Source organism: Equus przewalskii, chromosome 13 (genome assembly GCF_037783145.1).
Source record: "Equus przewalskii isolate Varuska chromosome 13, EquPr2, whole genome shotgun sequence".
Lineage (NCBI taxonomy): Eukaryota > Metazoa > Chordata > Mammalia > Perissodactyla > Equidae > Equus > Equus przewalskii.
The window spans coordinates 40,414,417-40,434,301 of record NC_091843.1 but is presented as its reverse complement, the minus strand read 5'-3'; the positions used below and the strand labels follow the sequence as shown (position 1 = coordinate 40,434,301).

Sequence of the window (19,885 nt, the reverse complement as noted above, 5' to 3'; positions counted from 1 at the left end):
CCAGTTAATGTAATTTATCTCATTAACAGATTAAAGGAGGAAAATCTTATGGTTATCTCCATGATTGCAGAAAAAGCATTTGATAAAATTCAACATTGAATTAAACGGATGAATTATTTTTAAAAAAAACTTTTGCCAAACTGGAACTGGAAAGAAATTCCTTAATTTTATAAAGGCTGTCTTTTAAAAAATAACTAACGCAAGCCTCATACTTAGTGGTGAAACATTGAAAGTTTTCCCTCTGAAAACTGAAACAAAACAAAGATATCCATTTCTACCACTTTTATTCGACTTTATACTGGAGGTCCTGGCCAGCATAGTGAAGAAAAATAGGAATAAGGATTGGAAAAGGAAGAAAGAAAACTGCCAGTATTTATAGATGATATGATAGTGAACAGAGGAAATTTAAAAATAATCTACAGGTAATTAGAATTATTAAGAGAGTTCAGTAAGTTTCCTGGACTTAAAAAAAAAATCAGTATGCAAATATCAGTGTATTTAACGATGACAAAGAGAAAACTGTATTTTAAAAGAATAGCATTTGTAGTATCATTTAAAAATACCAAATAAATAATAACAAATCTAGTAAACTCAGAATTAGAATACTTTAATTAGAATAAATCTAATAAAAGTTGAGTAAGTCTCCAAAGCAGAAAAATCGAAAGCATTTCACAGAAATTAAAGATCTTAATAAATGAAGACACAGTGTTCATGGGTTGAAAGACTCAATATTACAAAGATTGTGAGTTCTTCCCAAAGTGATCTATAGATTCAATTTTATTTCTAATAAAAACTCATCAGGATTTTTTTGTGGACCTTGACAAGATGATTCTTCAATTTGTGTGGACATGAAAAAGGCCAAGAATAGCTCACTCGCTCTGGAGGAAGAACGAGTTTAGAGGGATTGCCGAACCAGATTACTACAAAGCCATAGTAATTAGGAGAGTGTGCCATTGATTTGGAGATAGTCCAATGGAATAGAGAGAAGATTATGGAAATAGACCTGCACAAATCTAGAAGCTTGATTTGGGACAGAGATGGCATGGCATAGCAACGGCAAAAAGACAGACTCTCAATAAACTTGGTCGGAATAATTGAGTATCCATATGGGAAAAGAATGAAATTGGACCTCTACCGCACACCATACACCAAAATCAATTGCGGGGGAATATGGATCTAAATATAAAAGACAAAATTGTAAAATTTTAAAATAATAATGTAGAAGAATATCTTCATAATCTTGGGTAAGGAAAATTTTCTTAAACAAAGCACAAAAAGCAATACCACAAAGGAAAGAAGGATAAAATAAAGAATTTCTTATTCATCAAAAGACAACAACAGGGGCTGGCCCCGTGGCGGAGTGGTTAAGTTCTCGCGCTCCGCTGGGGCTGCCCAGGGTTTGGATCCTGGGCGCGGACATGGCACCGCTCGTCAGGCTACGTTGAGGCGGCGTCCCACATCCCACAACTAGCAGGACCTGCAACTAAGATATACAACTGTGTACAGGAGTAGTTTGGGGAGATAAAGCAGAAAAAAAAAAAAAAAGACAACATCAGGGGCTGGCCCCGTGGCCGAGTGGTTAAGTTCGCACGCTCCGTTGCAGGCGGCCCAGTGTTTCGTTGGTTCGAATCCTCAACGTGGACATGGCACTGCTCATCAAACCACGCTGAGGCAGCGTCCCACATGCCACAACTAGAAGGACCCACAACAAAGAATATACAACTATGTACCGGGGGGCTTTGGGGAAAAAAAGGAAAAAAAAATAAAATCTTTAAAATAAAAACAAAGACAACATCAAGCCAGTGAAAATGCAAGCTACAGAGTACCAGAAGATAATTGTAATAGATAAAACTAACTAAAGACTCTTTATCCAGAATATGTACAAAACTCATAAGAAGTAATAATAAAAGACAACCCAATAGAAAAATGGGCAATCCAAACTCATCAAGTTGTATATACATTAAAAATGTACAGTTTCGTTTTGTGTGTGTGTGTGTGTGTGTGTGTGTGTGTGTGTGTGAGGAAGACTGACCCTGAGCTGACATCTGTTGCCAATCTTCCTCTTTTTGCTTGAGGAAGATTGTTGCTGAGCTAACATCTATGTACAGCTTTTTGTATGTTAATCATACCTCAATAAAGTGGTTTTCAAATAAATAAGTAATACAAAAAATAAAATAACCTGGCGAAAAGAAAAAGAAAAGTGGGCAAAAGCTAGGCACCTCAAAAAAGAAGAAAGCCATAGGCCAAAAGTATCAAACAGTGCTCAACTTTTTTGGAATTAAGGAAATGTAAATTAAAATCACAATGAGATACCACGGGACACTTACCAAATTGACTAAAATTTAAAAATCACAATACCAAGTATTAGCAAAAATATTCATCCATATAAATTTACACGAACTTGTATAACCATTTTGGAAAACAGGTCGGCATTTTTCAATTAAACTGAAAATAACATATTCTATGACACAGCAATTCCATTCCTAGGCAAACATCCTACAGAAAAGAGTGCTTATAGGACAGGAAACATGGACAAGAATGGTCATAGAAGCTTTGCTTTTTTTTTTGGCATCTTTTTTTTTTCTTTTATTGAGTTCATATTAGTTTGCATGGATGTGAGATTTCAGTTGTACATTATTTCTTGTCTGTCACCACATAAGTTCTCCCCTTCACCCCCTGTGCCCACTCCCACCCCCCTATTCCCCTGGTAACTACTGAACTGTTTTCGTTGTCCATGTGTTTGTTTATATTCCACATATGAGCAAAATCATCTGGTGTTTGTCTTTCTCAGTCTGGCTTATTTCGCTTAGCATAATTCCCTCCAGGTCCTTCCATGTTATTGCAAATGAGATGAATTTGTCTTTTTTTATGGCTGGGTAGTATTCCATTGTGTATATATATATACCACATCTTCTTCATCCAATCATCAGTCGATGGGCACTTGGATAGCTTCCATGTCTTGGCTATTGTGAATAACACTGCAATGAACGTAGGGGTACATATGTTGCTTTGGATTGTTGATTTCAAGTTGTTTGGATAGATACCCAGTAGTGGGAGAGCTGGGTCATATGGTAGTTCTATTTTTAGTTTTTGAGGAATCTCCATACTGTTTTCCAGAGTGGCTGCACCAGTTTGCATTCCTACTAGCAGTGTATAAAGGTTCCCTTCTATCCACACTCTCTCCAACATTTGTTATTTTTAGTCTTAGTGATTATAGCCATTTTAACAGGCGTAAGGTGGTATCTTAGTGTAGTTTTGATTTGCATTTCCCCGATGATTAGTGATGTTGAACATCTTTTTGTGTTTTTATTGGCCATCTGTATATCTTCTTTGGAAAAATGTCTGTTCATATCCTCTGCCCATTTTTTGATCAGGTTGTTTGTTTGTTTTTTTATTGTTCAGTTGTGTGAGTTCCTATATATCATGGAGATTAACCCCTTGTCAGATATAGGATTTGCAAGTATTTTCTCCCAATTGGTGGGTTGTCTCTTTGTTTTGATTCTAGTTTCTTTTGCCTTGCAGAAGCTCTTTAGTCTGATGAAGTTCCACTTGTTTATTTTTTCTTTTGTTTCCCTGGTCTGAGAAGACATGGTATTCGAAAAGATCCTTTTGAGTTCGACAGGTAGTGTGCCACCTATATTATCTTCCAGGAGTTTTGAAGTTTCAGGACTTATTAGAAGCTTTGCTTTGAATAGCCCTGTCATACGCCAGGTTCCCAGAAAACAGATGCTGACATGGAGTTTGGGGTGCAAGACATTTATTAGAGATCAATATCTGTGGAAAGAAGGGAGAGGAAGCAGGATTGAGCAGAAGTCAAACTGTGATGCAGGCAATGAAGTCTAGGCCAAAATTGGCAGGGAGCTCTGGAGCAAATATTGTGCATCTGAATTGTCCTGTATCGGATGAAAATGGTCCAGCCTCTATATCCTTGCTTTGTTCAGTCACCGGATGCATGCTGCTCTGGGAAGCAGCAAGGCAGCTCTCTGCAGCTTGGCGGACCCTGAAGAAGCCATCAGCTGCAGGTGTCTGCTGATCACACTCCCTGAGACTGGACAGAAAATCTTTCCTGAGGAGGGATCCGGGTGTCACATGTTTAGCTTTGCATCTGCCACAGGCCCAAACTGGCAATAACCCAAATGTCTATCAGTCAAAGAAAGGTTAAACTGCTTGTTCACACAACATACCTGTAATTCCCCAACGTTTCCTCATGCACCTTTGTGATCCATCCATCCCAGGGCAACCACTGATCCCATCCTTGCCAATACTTGATTTGGTCAGTCTTTTTAAATTCTAGTCCTTCCAGTGTGTGTGTAGTTTTAACTTGTATTTCCCTAATGACAAATGATGCTGAGCATCTCCTCATGTGCTTGTTACCTGAATATCTTTTTTGGTGAAGTCGTCGTCTTCAATTCTTTTGCCCATTTTTAAATTGGGTTATATATCATTTTTGTATAATATTTGTACTTCTAATTTTCTATAAGGGTCATACATATAGGCCTATAATCCATATCAAGTTAATTTTTGTATATGGTATACGGTGTGAGTAAGGGTCAAGCTTCATTATGTTGCATATGGCTATCGAATAGTTCCAGCACCGTTTGTTGGAAAGATTATTTGTTCCCCATTGAATTGCCTTGGTACTGTTGTTGAAAATCAATTGACCAGGGCTGGCCCCATGGCCAAGTGGTTAAGTTTGTGCGCTCCACTTCAGCAGCCCAGGGTTTCATCAGTTCAGATCCTAGGCGTGGACATGGGACTGCTCATTAGTCCATGCTGAGGCGGCATCCCACATAGCACAACCAGAGGGATCTACAACTAGAATATACAACTATGTACTGGGGGGATTTGGGGAGAAAAATCAGGGGAAAAAAAAAAAGAAAAAATCAATTAATCATGTATCTATGAGTCTATTTCTATCTTTACACTATCATGTTTTTTACATTAGCCTTTTTTTTTTAAAGATTTTATTTTTCTTTTTTCTCCCCAAAGCCCCCGGGTACATAGTTGTGTATTTTTAGTTATGGGTCCTTATAGTTGTGGCATGAGGGATGCCACCTCAGCATGGCTTGATGAGCAGTGCCATGTCCGTGCCCAGGAGGTGAACCAGCAAAACCCTGGGCCGCCTGAGCGGAGCACGCGCACTTAACCACTGAGCCACGGGGCCAGCCCCAACATTAGCTTTTTTATTCACTTGACTTCATTCAGTATAAGATCTAAAGTAAAGATCTAGATTTACTTTTTTTTTCAAATAGTTAACCAATTTTCCCTGAAAAAAAAAATCATGCTTTTTATCTCTATTATTTGAGGGCCACGTTTTTTCTATATAGATTTCTTATGCCATATATAAGAGTTTCTTTCTGGGAAATTCTCTCTCATTGACATGTCTGTGGTTTTGGTATCAGTTCTATGCAGTGTGTTTTGCTCACTATGCCTACCTGGGAGCAAAGAGGGAGCACCGGCGCTCCACCTGCTCCGGGAAGACTGCCCCTCCTCAGCCCTCCAGACCACCATCAGCAGGAGTGAAGAGGGCTTCTGACAAGTACCCTCTCCTGTCACCTCCCAACAAACCCAGCCTGGCCACGTTGGGCCCCTCAGGGCTGCTCCCCTAAGTCCCTTTATCCCTTTCATATCAGTCTTCTGAGAGGCCCAGAATTCTCAGGGCATCCCTCACCCCAGGACGCTAAGCCCCAAGTGGCTCTTTAATTTCCTTTTCTGACCTTGCTGCCTACTCTACCCCATGTCCAGAAACCTTTTCACTAGGCTCCTGGAAACTCATTGGCATCAGTAAACTCCCTCATATCCTCGACTTCATTTCAGAATCTCCCCCTTTGCTTTCTTGCTCTAAAGGAAAACTGCCTTTCCTGTAAGAACTCGGCTTCCCCTGCAGCCCCTCAAGTGGTGGCTGTTTTCCCTCTGGTGGTCCCTGTGTCCCTGGGTCTAGGGGTGGAGGTGCCCATTTTGCTCCTCAGTGCCAGTCCTAGACAGTTTGCCCTCCTCCTTCGAGACACCCGCGTGTGAATGCCATGCCATCAGACAAGACCACCCATTTTTTCCCCCGTTTTTGCAGTCATTTACAGACTTCCCGGTCGCTCTCCCTCACTGCTTGAAGATTTTAGCTCCTGGCCCACGGTCACCCTCTCCAAGGCCATTCCTGCCTTAGTTTCTTATTTCGGCATTCATGTAGATGAACCAGCCTCTCAGCCCCGTGGCCTCCTCTTCACAATCTTGGCTTCTGCCATACCTCAGCCTCTCGCTCTCATAGCCAGACTTCGAACTGGTCGTTATCCGGGAATGCAGTCCCTTCATCATTGCAATGTCATGCGTCTCACTCTCGGATAAACACTGCCTCTCTCTACAGCTCACTCTCAATAGTGCCCCCACTCCAAGAATTCTTCCTGGAACCTACTGATCCAAGCAAAGGTCACTGTCCCTTGCCCCCTCGTGCCCACTTCCCTCCTTTCCCAGCTCCAAGTCTATAAGCCAGTATTATACTCTCTCCCTTCCTCTCCCTGCAGTATAGTCACCTGGCAAAACCACAACCCTGGTTAAACTCAACCCTCTACCCATTCTACACCTGCATCCGCAGGCTGTCCAGGACTGAAGAAAAACCCATGATGGGCTGACCAGTCTGACGTTAAGTTAATGATCACAACCCTCCCTAAGCAAGAACTAAAAGCTGCCCAGCAATCATACTATATCCCCAAGTCTACTCTAGCCCTCTCCCCCAGGCAACTGCTTCACACCCCCTCCTCCTCCTCCCTCCCTTCCCCCTCCTCCTCCTCCCCTCCCCCTCCCCCTCCTCTTCCCCCTCACCCCGCCCCCCTCCCCCTCACCCTCCCCCACCCCTACTCCTACCCCTACCCCCCTCCTGCTCCCCCTCCCCCCACCTCCCCTCCTGCTCCTCCCCTCCCCTCCCCCTCCCCTCCCCCTCCCCTCCTGCTCCTCCCCCTCCCCTCCCCTCCCCTCCCCTCCCCCTCCCCTCCTGCTCCTCCCCCTCCCCCTCCTCCCCTTCCCCTTCACCCTCCCCTCCCCCTCCTCATCCCCCTTCCCCCTCCTCCCCCTCCTTCCCCTCCTCCCCTCTTCCTCCTCTCAGCTACAACCTCTTCCTAGTTTGCTAAGAAAATAGAAGTCTTCAGAAGAGAAGTCCAGTGGCTCCACCACTTTTTCCCCCTCCCACCTGCATTTGTGCTCCCTAACCCTGCCCTCCATTTCGCTGATCTGGGGGAAACGTCCATGCTCCTATTTGAGGACAGCTCACTTTTTTTTTTTTTTTTTTTTTAAAGATTTTATTTTTTCCTTTTTCTCCCCAAAGCCCCCCGGTACATAGTTGTGTATTCTTCGTTGTGGGTTCTTCTAGTTGTGACATGTGGGACGCTGCCTCAGCGTGGTCTGATGAGCAGTGCCATGTCCGCGCCCAGGATTCGAACCAACGAAACACTGGGCCGCCTGCAGCGGAGCGCGCGAACTTAACCACTCGGCCACGGGGCCAGCCCCAAGGACAGCTCACTTTTTGTGCACCAGATGCCATACCCACCTATCTACTCAAGTGCTTCATGCCAACGTTTATCCCCTTTCTCACCTACATCATCAAAATTCCCCCTTCTCCAGGATTATTCCCATCAGCACACAAAAATACTATGTTTCCATCTTAACAAAAACTGCCTCTTAGCCTTACATCCCCCTCAAACTCTCACCCAATTTCCCTGCTCCTCTTTATGGCACAACTCCTGGAAAGAATTGACTCTTCTTACCACCTTCCAGTCCTCTCCTCCCTTCCTTTCTTCCATCCACTCCCATCTGGCTTTACCCCCGACCACTACAGCAAAACTGCTTTTGTCAGGGACTCTTCGTGGTGTTAAATCTCAGGCCTCACCCCCCTCAGCGCCAGATCATGGCCTCCTCTCCTGGTTTTCCTCTGGCCTCTCTGGTTGCTCCTTCTCTCTCCTTTGCTGGTACCTCCTCATCTCCAAGGCTCAGTCCTTGGACTCCGTTTTGTCTCTTATCTATACTCATTCCCTTGATCTCCTCCACTGTCCTGGATTTTAATACCATTCAGTTGCTGATGACTTTTCCAAATTTATATCCCTGGCCCCAGCCTTTTTCTGAATTCCAACTCATATTGTCTCTAGGCAGTCTCCTGAAGCTGAATCATGGCTGCGCCCTCCAACCAGGCCCAAGCTTACCAATTCTCTCCAGTTCCCAGCTGGCCCACTTCCCTGTAGACATTTGAGGTTTTTGTTTATTTGTTTGTTTGTTGCCTGAGGAAGAATGGCCCTGAGCTAACATCTGTGCCAGTCTTCCTCCGCTTTATATGTAGGTTGCTGCTGCAGCATGGCTGACGAGTGGTTTAGGTCCCAGGATCTAAACCCATGAACCTGGGCTGCCAAAGCAGAGCGCACCAAACTTAACCACTACACCACAGGGCTGGTCTCTAGATCTTTGAGTTTTGAACCCCAACCTAGAGGATGAAAATTAAGACTTTCCCTCTGCACAGGCTGTGGAGTGAGGGCAGTTGAATTGGGGGCCAGTGGCTCCTCGAACATTGCAGGCTGGTCGATTCACTCTGCATTTTGGGCTGGCTGAACAGCTCTGTGTGAAGCGCTCCTGGTGGGGTCGGGGTGGCCACTGTGGCTGCATCTCACAGGCATACAGGTGGCTGCCCCTCAAAACCTGTACACTCTGTCTGCTCTGTGTCTCTCTCCTGCCTTCCTCCCTAGGCGTAGGGCCCAGGAACCTTTCAAGAGGACACTACTAAAGTCTCGGTCCTAAGGACACTGCCCATCCATCTTGTGGCCTCCATGCCAAGCTGGGATTGTCTCTCCTCTGGACTTGATAGCTCTCCGGGACCGCATGGGGATCAGGCCAGTGGGGAGGTCTATAAGGCCCCCCAGCTCCTCTCCCACCTTCTCTGGGGTCACTCCTTTGGAACCATACCTGATCTGGGCAACCATATAGGCTTTCAAGGTGGGTTATGTCCCCCCAGCCCAGCCCCCACAAATGGGAGGCCAAGAATGCTGTTTGCTACAGCAGGAGGTGTCTGTTCTCCAAGAAGCCTCCTGAGTGGGCTTCTCAGCAGCAGATGGGACATAGGGCCGTCTTCCCCTCCCCACAGCATTCAAGGCTGCAATTTTGCAAACCAAGAATTAAAGGCTAGAATACTCAACGCCCTGCGGTCTCCCGAAGGGGGAGGATCCTAGAGGAGAATCAGCTTCCCTTGGAAGCCAGGCCCACTGGCAGGAGGTTCCCGGGTACACAAGCAATCTTGGGGCAGTGCTAACCTGCTTTTTCTTCTTCTTCAGAGTGTCTGGCTGAGTCTAAATTGAATTATTAATCTAGTCTTGTGTGCCCGTGTCACTTTTCCAGACAACCAGTTTATTCATGACTCGCCCACTATCAATTTCAACATGCAATTTGCAATGAAATTTGACTGATCAGCAATACCATAATTAGTTGCAAATGTCTGTGCTTGTATTTGTTTGGTGTAGGGGCTTTTTCATTAAAGTGATGCAGGCCAATAAATGTCATGACTTTGCTCTGGGACACAGGGCTGGCAGCGGTCAGGTCTCAGCCAGGGACAGGCTGGCTGGAAAAGAGATTGTGGGGTCTTGAAGTTGCAGCACCAGGAGTCGTGTTTTCACCTTTACACTTTTGTGTTCACATACAGTAGTTTGAGTTGAGCAGATGACAACATGTGTAATCCATGAGGATGAAGGGAACTGGAGTTACCTTGCTTGGCCTCCCCCTTAAATCTCCCCAGATCTGCTTGCACACCTCCAGGAACAGGGGGCTTCCTATCTGGTGAGGCAGCTCTACTTGGGAGAAAGTTCTTGCTCACCTGCCCTTCCACCTGCCAGTCGTAGGTCTGACCCATCTAGGCCAGGGTTCTGGTCTCAACTCAGAAACTGTCACATTGGATGAGCTTGGGCCAGTCTCTAAGCCTCAATTTATCCATCTGAAAAAAGAGGATTATTCAGTTGTCCTGACTCGAGGATTATAACAGAGTTTCTAGCTGCAAGCAACAGAAATTGACTCTTAACTTAGCAGACTGACTTAATTGGCTGAAGCTAAATTGATTTAAGCAGAAAAATAATGAGATGGAACAGCTCAGAGAATCTCTGGGCAGAGCAGAGAAGCAGCCCCAGAGGCTACAAAGCCACAGGCGAGGCCCCAGATCATACCGTGGAACTGGCTCAGTCAGGACCTGGCTGCCGCCACTGTCACTGCCACCACCATACACTAAGTTCTGCAGGCTGGGCTGTAGCATCCTGCTCATGCCCTCAGGTGCCACCGTCTCCACCACCCTAGAAACGCTGGCCTGCTGCACCCACGATAACCACTGAGGAGAACTCTCTGTGGTCCTTGCTGCTTTGGGCCACGAGCTCTGGGGTCACAGTCTGAAGCCCATGTGTCTGATTGTCAGAGCCTAGGTCACGGTCCCTTGCTCAGCCAAAGGGAGGCTAGTAAAACGTGCACGTGTCACTTTCGGCCTCTATGGTGGGAAGTGGGCTCTGCCTCAGAATGAGGGGAATTCCCCATCACAGGAAGAGGGTTCAGATCCTGGGTAGCCAAAAAGAAGAACAAAGAATCAAATAAGATAATAGATGTTAAAGAGATTTGAAGAGGTTTGAAGAGGTATCAGGCTCTACACACCTGCCAAAGATTATTATTCATTCCATAACTATTTCTGCAGAAATAGATACAGAGGGGAGGAAGTTGTGGTCCCTGCCCTTAAAACAGCACAGTACAGTCAGGGAATAAGGAGGCGTGGGACAGATGACCCCTGTTCCAGGGAAGGGCTGGTGACCCTTGCGGATTTCAGGATGCCCAGATTATATGTTGATTGAGCATGAAGTACCAAGTCCCAGAGGGGTGGGCAGTAACTGGGGGCTTTCCCCTCAGAGTTTTCTTGGAGGTAGGTGGTATCTTGCATTCTCCCTTCATCCTGGGACTGTGCATCAGTCCTCTGATGTCTTATCTAGACCCAGGCCTGAGGAATTCTGCACATACACGCCTCTTCCCTCTGGAGAACTGTTGTAGTTTCCCTAGTTAGTATCCATCTCTCCTCCTCTGGTAATAGCACCCCAGTTTTCATCTGAGGAACTACTCCCCTTGTCATTTTCAGCTCATATACTTCAAGTGGAGCTAATTCTCTTGCTTGAGAGTCACATGTGAATCAGAGTTGCATAGTGCATTATGCACTATGCAGCATTGCACAGTGGTTGCTTTCGGAATGGGCGTGAGATTCAAGCCAAGTCATGAGGTCCAATCAGAGCCAATACTTGGTATCTGAGTGGCCCAGAAGAAAATGTCCTTTCACCTGGACTTGGAGATCTGATGATGTCAGCCTAGAGTTGCTGGCAGCTGTCTTGCCACCACAGAGTCTAAGAACAGGACCAATCCTGAAGAAAGCAGAAATGAAGAATGGCCTGGTCCTAGTGACATTTTTGTACCCCTGGATCAAGCTGTGCCTGAAGCCCCTGAACTTTTCCATGATATAAACCAAACAAACAGATAAATAGATCCCTTTTGTTTAAGCTATGTTTGGGTGAGTTTTATATTATATTTACAGCTAAAAGAGTTCTAATTGATTTTCTCATAAACCCCTTGCCAAAGCACCAGCCTGGAGTCAACTCCTTGGGAATGTCAAGGAGTTCAGACAAAATCAACAGAGGACCTTCTCTCTGGTATAGTAGTTCTTCAGAGCCCCATGATAAGGCAAGTCTCCCCAAATCATCCCATTTTACAGATGGGAATACAGAGGGACAACTGACCAACAGCCTGGACTATTCTGCATCAACCTAGAGGCCAGGTCTCTGGATGAGGGGACTCTGAAACCATCCTCCAACCTCCCCAAATCTCAGCAATAAGATCACAGAAGCCAATCTGGGGATGTATGGCCTGGAAACAACCTGATTATGTGGCTGAGGCAATGGTTGGTAGGATATTCCATACACTGTCTATGTAGAGTTCAAGAAACGAACGTAGGTCTATCATAAAATTCTTCCTGGCATCAAGGTAATAATCAAACTGAGGACCACTCTCTCACAATGATGGTCCAGAACCCAGTGATGATCCATGAGTACTAGCTGACTGTCATTGCTTCCAGCAGTGAGCAGTAAACTAACCCTGGTGTTTGCTCTTAATGACCAGCCCTTCACAGTGACAGAAAGGACTAGTCAAACCTTAAGGAAGCCTCCCTCTTTCCCAAAGAAGACAGCAAGGCAGTTTCTTTCAGAGATGCAGTCATCTCTGTCCATTCTAGGGATTTAAGACCTGCGCCAGGGAGCGTGACATGAGGGCAGGACCCTGCGTGAAGGCATTGACAGTGGCGAGGAAATCAGGGTCCCATGAATTAGAAGCTGCTCAAAAAGGGACCAGGTAAGGACCTTCTCCACCAGGCTCTGGGAATAGCCCACCAGCTGCCCCAGGAGTCCTGAGCTGCTAAGTCAATTTCACAGGTGAAATGGCCCTGGCACAAGTGGAGAGACCTTTCAGGCACACGGGGCCCCTGTTGTATTTATGGCACCATGTGACAATGCTGGGATACCTCATGCTACACGGAGCTCACTGTTCTTATCCACTGTCAGAAAAATGGTCCCAGCCTCAAATATGCTGTCCAGTTGTCAGAGCCCATGTTCGGATTTGGAGTTCTGAAATTGTAGGCCCCAGTGATGCCTGAACAGGCCTCTGTTGCCTCTAGGGCAACAGACATAGGATACACACGTGTGCTAAAAGACATGCAGTGTTTGTAATGGCCAAGGCTGAGAACAACCCAGATCTCCACTAACAATGGACTCAATCAATCAGTGGTGGTATATTCATAAAAAGGAGTATAGCAATGAGGCTGAGCAAAGCATTTTATACTCAGTAACATGGATGAAGCCCACTGAGCAAGAGAAGCCAGACATGAAAATAATACGTCCTATATGATTCCATTCATGTAAAGTTCAAAAATAGGCAAAACTAATCTAGAGTGATAGAGGCCACCATAGTGGTTACCCGTGGGGGCAGTGACTTGCAGAGGGCACAAGGGGGCTTTGGGGGCTGGTGATGCTCTGTTTCAGGTCCCACGGGTGATAGTTACACAGGTGTCTTCACAGGAGCTGTACACTAACGATTTGTGCATTTTCTTCTTTGTATATTACACTTCAATAAAAAAAAAATCAACTTATAAAAGATAAATAACCCCTCTGACCCAAACTACCCCAAGTAGGAATTCCAGAGAGAGCCTGGAAATTGAGCATCTCCTTCTGTGGTATCTTCCGCTGCTCCTTAGTTATTTGGGTTCTCAGAAGTCCTAAAACATGAGGTCAGCAAGCAAAGCTGTGGGGACACAGGAGAAGAGGGAGGCAGCCTTGTGGGGTGACTGTGCCCAGGAAGGAGCTGAGAGTGTCGGAGGGCTCACAGGAGGCCCCCAAAGGGCTCGCACTAGCCTGTGTGAGCAGACAAGACAGACCGCTGCAGGTGCTGAGCTGGGGCTCAGGAAGGTCCACACTGAGGCCAGCGCCCCACAAGCCTTCCAAGAACCTTGTGCTGCTCAGATAAACCCTTCCCAGACCTCTGGAAGAAAAGGGGGAGAGCATCTTGTTGTGGGGCTAGGACAGGGGAGGGGTAGAGGGCTGAGTTGGGGCCCATTTTCGAACTGGTGCTGAGTCTCTATTTCACTAGAGTCTTTCTGCATTGCTTAAACTCCTCCAGATTGTCAGCTGCCTGCTGCCGGCAAAGCTCAACAACACTTCGGACATGGCCTGGCACCTCAGAGGTTTCTGTGACGTTCACCTAAGGAGTAGGGGCCATGGAGCTAATGCCTCCACTGCACCTTCTCTAAGAGGAGAGCTCCCCACCTCAAGTGCCTGAATGAAAGGGAAAGAGGGGCTCATTGGACCATTCCAACATTAAGAGTCCCTAAGAGTGCCATGCACACAGTAGGTGCTTCCTGACCCTTGCTAAAAGGCTGGATAGAATGGAGTTTCCAGTCCTGGGAGCAGGATCTGGGTCTGCCTTAAAGCCAGATAAGAGTGGCTTTAAGATAAAGCCACAGAGTGGGCTGGAGAAGCCTCAGAGTTGGGCCCAGAGGGAGCAGGACCCGCCTTAAGCCACACGAAAGTCCCTGGAGTGGCTGAGTTATTGGAGAGGACAGTGTCGGCATGGAAGACTAGGAACTAAAGTCAGAGAGAAGCAGAGCCTGCCTACCTTCACCCCACTGTACAGATGGGCAAACTGAGTCTTAGAGAAGATCGAGGCCTTGTCCCCACCTCACAGCTAATCTGCTAAAGCCGGGATTAGTGCTGTGGTGTCACGCCCACTCCTATAATCTCTCTCCTTCTCCAGCTTCGAGATCCCTCACAAAGCCATCGCTGTCGACCCACCCACACCCACACCCAGCCCAGGTCAGGAACCCTCACCTTTTCCTGCCTCTAGAACAGGGGTCGGCAAACTCTGTGCAAAAGTTCAGACAGTATTTTAGGCTTTGTGGTCCACAGTAGTCTCTGTTGCAGCTACTCAGCTCTGCCTTGTAATGTGAAAACAGCCAGAAACGATATGTAAACGATGGGCATGGCTGTGTTCCTTTGCTTATGAACAGTGAAATTTGAATTTCATGTAATTTCCACGTGTCATGAAATATTATTCTTCTGTAATTTTGTTTTCAACCATTCAAAAATATAAAAGCTATTCTTAGCTCATGGGCTGTACCAAAATAGGCAGAGGACCAGATCAGGCCCTCAAGCCCATAGTTTGCCAATTCTCTCTTCTAGAATGTGCTGTCCTGGGACCTGGACTCCTAGAGCCACTGAGGCAGTAAGTCATGTCTGACTGAAATATGGGTGGTAATAGAGCGACCAACCGTTCCGGTTTGCCCAGGACTGAGGGGTTTCCCAGAATGTGGGATTTTTGGTGCTGAAACCACGACATCCCAGGCAAACCAGGACAATTGGTCACCCTGTGGTAACCATTAACCAAAGAGGAGACAGGCTTCAGGAGGCAGCCGCTCAGGGTTCGAGTGTGGCCCCAGGGCCTGCCCCATGCACCGCCTCATCCTAGCGGTTTGTGGTGGGCCCTTGTCCCGCTCTGCCCAGCCCTCAGCAAGGAGATGCCCCCTCCTCCAAGCGAGAAAACCTCTGTGGTCTGGGCGCTCTCAAAAGGCAGGAAGTTGAATCATCAACTCCGGTAATGTCTCCGTCAGCCTGTGGGTCTGCCTGGGGAGCTCAGGGCTCCAGGCCCAGGGAGCTGGCTCTGCACGTTGTTTGCTGCTTTCTCTGAACAAAAGAGCTCCAGAGGGAGGCTTCTAGTCAGGCTTCTGAAGAAATGAGAGCTGTTCAGTCAAGTGGGGAGGAGAGCTGGATGGCAGGTGCCCCTGGGGCTCTCACCCAGCTCTGGCCTCAGCTTGCTGTGTGGTATTCAATGACTCCCTCACCCTCTCTGTCTCTTGGTTTTGGCTTCTACTACAGAAATACTGATTGTTGAAATCCCCTTGAATTAAGAGTGTGGATGGTGACCAAAGTGAGAGCCTCCTGTGGCCCTGGAAGACTCATTCTAGCTTTGCAACCAGGGATGCAGAATGCCCAGACACACATCTCTGTCTCCCACTCACCTGGGAGCAGGACCTGACCAGCCACCTCGGTTCAGACTGCAGAGGCTTTAGGAAGATGACAAGTCTGGATTTAGGGGGCTGGAGGAGACGGGCAGAAGAGGAGAAGCGGATTACAGAGGGAGACTCATAGTTAATAATGATAATCACACCACTGCTGCTGATTAAGTGCACACTATGTCCCAGCCCCTGGATGACCTCATCCAGTCCTCACAGTGACCTTAAGATAAGGACTATCATTATTTCCATTTTATGAGTGAGGCCAATGAAACCCAGAGAGGTTAAGTACCTTGATCATGGTCAAACAGCTACCAAGTGGTGGAGTAAGCATTAACCACTGTGCTAGGCTGTAGCTTTGAGGTTCGGGGGCTGTAGGTTATGGCTCAGGAAGCCCACAGGGAGCAGGGGGAGCGAGGAGCTTCCCAGGGGAGTCAAGGGTAGGGTGGAGGAGAAAGGGTTCTTCCTCCCTGGTGCTGCACAAGGGCTTCCAGAGAACACTTGAGGGCGAGTTTGCTGGGCTTGGTGATCCCGCTCCTGGATGAAGCAGATCACGCCTCACAGATTCTCCAGATGGTCTCCGAGGGCCTGGGAAGAAACGACACAAGGCAGGATTTTCCTGCAGCATGGGAGCTGAGCATTTACTTTCTGAGCAAAGGTAGCTGGCCCTGATCCAAAGACATCCCCTGGGTGTCTCTGTATGTCCCTCCCTGCCCCAGCATGAGTGCCATCCTCAGGGTTCAGACCATGGGCCACAAGGCCCATCCTTCTTGGTCTCCCTGATCTTCTATGTGGCAGGGGACAACGAGAGCTCAGCAGGCCTAACCACGCTTAGCAAAGGACCAAGCCCAAGAGGGACCAGTAGGGCCCTGCTAGGGCGTGCTTCCCTGGGTTGCAGCAGCCTCCCACTTAGTTGTCCTCAATAACCCAGCAGGTAGACAATCTTGGGGAAAGAGGCCAATTCAGCTGCCCCGGCCACTGACTGGACCCCCAACATAGGTGCAGGCCAGGCCTGGACATGCCTTCTCTGCTATGGGCAGCAGGTTCAAAGCCAGGCTTAGCCAAAGCCCTGAGCATTCCTCCCCTCTCTGGGGCTCCATGAAATTCTCCACGAAGCCCTTTATCTAAAAAGGTTGTGTTCACGTCTGCTATGTGGGCACTGATTCGATTGGTAAGAGTGGGGATTTTAGAGGCTTCATTAGCCCGGGGACCTACTGGGGCCAGGCCTGGACTGATACCTTGGGGTGGAGGTAGGGGGCCTGGAATCTGGGTGCAGCAGCTGAGGGTACCTTCGTGACCATGACGTGGACCTGCGCTGGACCCCTCAGGCCTCAGGAGCCAAGCTTTCCTTGCAGACAGACATTTGACTGTTGTTACCTGGCTATTTTAGGCAGCACCACCGAGTTACATTTGATTACCGCAAAACTGAAATAGTTCCTTAGTAGACATGGCAGACTCAGCCTTCCAAATGAGCCTTTTTGGGACCCTTGGGGTTCTGCGGTAAGCACAGCCCCATCTTACCCTCCAGTCCCTCTGGCAGGAAAGAAGGAACAGCCCAGGCAGCCCAGCCTCATCCAGGGCCTGTGCACGGAAGATGAGCTCCGTGGGCACACATGGGGCTGAGGGCCAGCAGCAGCACAATGCCTCCGGCCAGGCCTGGGCTCTGCCTTCTTCCCTGTCCCCAGCTCTTCCCCACAGGAGAAAGGGCAGAACAGGCCTGGCCAGTTGAGGACACTGTGGGACTGTGCCCAGGGAGTGACAGTTCTGGGCCTCTCCCTACTCTCTGTGAATGCCAGCCTGGGTATAGGGCCTGGGAGGCCCCAGTCCTTCCCCAGTCCAAAGGCCGCTAACAGCCCAGTGGCTGGAAGTATGTGGAGGGGGCTGTTCTTCAGCCAGGGAAGTGCAGGACAAAGGAAGGCGGGCGGGAGAGAAGGAAGAGGCTGAGCTCAGCGCAAGTCCAGGGGCCTGAGTCCACAGGGGCTGCCCTCAGCTTCCCCCACCCCACAGCTTGCTGCCTCTGGACAAAGCTGCAGACTAGCCTATCTTCTTCGGCCCCTCCTGCTCCTGGGTGGCAAGTCTCCTGTAGGACTTGAGGGAGCTGCCTGCCAGGTTCTGGAGGCAAGTCCCTGCCCAGCTGCTGCTGGCAGAGTGTCTCCCCTCCTGGGCATTTGCCCTTATCGGGGGTGGATGCTGTCAGACTTGCTAATGGTGGGCAGGTGGGCAAGGGAGATCATTTGGGTCACGTAGCCCTTTGCAAGCCTCTCAAACTGCCTCAGGTGGTCAGTGCTCCACTGCAGCCCTGGTCACTGGTGGGGCTGTGTGGGCTCCATGGGACCCCAAATGGTCTGAGCGGGAGACCTCAAAACTCCCAGGGAGTTCCTAGGAGATGCCAGAGTGTGGCCAGAGCAAGGGAGACCACCCAGCAGTCAGGGCTGTTGGGGTGGGATGGCTCTGCCTCCCCCATCATGGGGACATCCAAGCACAGTGAGAAACCTGGGCAGGGGTGGTACAGAGGGAATATGGAAATGGCTGAGGGGCTGGACTCAAGGCCTCTGGCTCCCTGATCCGGGGCTTGACATGGGGCGGGGAGGAGGCTGAAGGTGACAGGTAGAAAGATGCCCACCTGGGCACTGTGTTGTAGACTAAATGAGCCCCCGACTGTGAGAGTCTCAGAACTCAGAGGGAGACCCGGCACCTCCAGGTCAGTGTCTGAGCGCTTCCTGAGTAGGTGGGCCTGCCGATTGAGAAAGAAAACCTGTCGAGACCAGGGGACTGTGGAAGCAAGCGTCTGGAGGCGGGAACACACCAGGCTGGCATAAGGACCAGCGAGCTGCCCAGGGGAAACATATACAAAGGTGGTAGGCGATGAGGCGGCAAAAGGTGGACAGCTCTGGCCCTGAGCTCCATGCCCTTCCAAGCCTTTGCCCTGTTATAGGTCGAATCGTGTCCCGCTAAAAGATATATTGAAGTCCGAGTTCCCAGTACCTGCGAAGGTGACCTTATTTTGAAATAGGGTCTTTGCAGATCTAATCAAGATGGAGTCCTTAGGATGGACCCTAATCCAATGTGACTAATGTCTTTGTAAGAAGAGAGAAATCTGGACACAAACACAGGCACACATGAAGAACACCACGTGAAGACACACGGACACGGAGAGAAGACAGCCAGATGAAGATGAAGGCAGAGATTGGCGTTGTGCTGCCACAAACCAAGGAACCTCGGGAGCCACCGGAAGCTGGAAGAAGCAAGAACAAGTCTTCCTCTAGAGGCCTCAGAGGGCCCTGCCCTCACCTTGACTTTGAACTTCTCACCTCCAGAGCTGTGAGGGAATACATTCCTGTTGTTCTAAGCCGCTCAGTCTATGTACTTTGTTATGGCAGTCCTAGGCACTAACATACCAGGCTGCTTCTGCCGCCTGGAACGCCCTTCCACCCTGTCCCTTCAAGTCCCCTCACCTGCTCCACGTGGGTCCAGTTGAGTGTGGCTTCTCTGTGGGCCCCGATGCTGAGCCTGTGTCCAGTAGATCTGTAAGGCTGGCTGGCCAGCTTGTCTCCCCAACTAGGCTGTAGGCTCCTTCAGGGCAGGCCTGACCTGTGGTAGGGCAGCATGGTGTGAGGAGAATGAAGGAGCAGTCAAGGGCTGACAAGCCCCTCTCAGACTGGGATGTGCCATCTGTTCTTCCACAGCCTGGCCTAGCTCAGGTGGGCACAAGGCAGTCCACAGAGAGGTTACAGCATCATTCACACGGGCCACTCTCAGCTCCTCCACTCTCCACTCCCCTCCTGGCCCTGTGTGAGTCTGAATAACTTGGGGAAATTCCTAACCTTCCCTTTCAACTGGGCCATTGGCCCTAGGAGTTTGCCACAACATAACTGCTCAGGTCCCTCCAACAAGGACTGTCTGTGGCTGGATGACTCATGCATACTGCTCCATCCCGCAGCCTTGGGTGGGACCCAGGGCTGGGGATAGTGCCAGCCAGGGCAGGCTAGGAGCTTGGACATCCCATTGCCCCAGTCCAGTCCCCAGGAACGGAGTGTACTCAAGGCTTCAGGACAAAAATCTAGAAGCAGGGAAGCAACTCTCATTTGAATTGAGATCTGAGTGATAAAAAAGAGCAGAGGAAACAGTAAGTTCAAAGGCCCTGAGGTAGAAATGAGCTTGGCATGATCAAGAACTGAAAAGAAGGCAGAGGAGGCTGGAGCATGGTGAAAGAGAGGTAGGACATGTGGCTAGATTGGGCCCACCTGGATAATCCAGGATAATCTCTCCATTTCAAGGTCCTTAATTTAATCACATCTG

At 48.6% G+C, this 19,885-nt stretch overlaps 1 long non-coding RNA gene across 1 annotated transcript; it reads right to left on the bottom strand.

Moving 5' to 3' along the window:
- Window positions 1-3,378: 3,378 nt before the first annotated feature.
- On the bottom strand, window positions 3,379-19,380 carry LOC139075320 (uncharacterized). The gene is made up of 5 exons (XR_011525600.1): window positions 19,042-19,380; window positions 15,879-16,174; window positions 15,593-15,670; window positions 9,836-9,952; window positions 3,379-4,121 (listed from the first exon to the last, which is right to left on the bottom strand). It is a non-coding gene; the product is annotated as an uncharacterized lncRNA (long non-coding RNA).
- Between the last annotated feature and the right edge of the window lie 505 nt (window positions 19,381-19,885).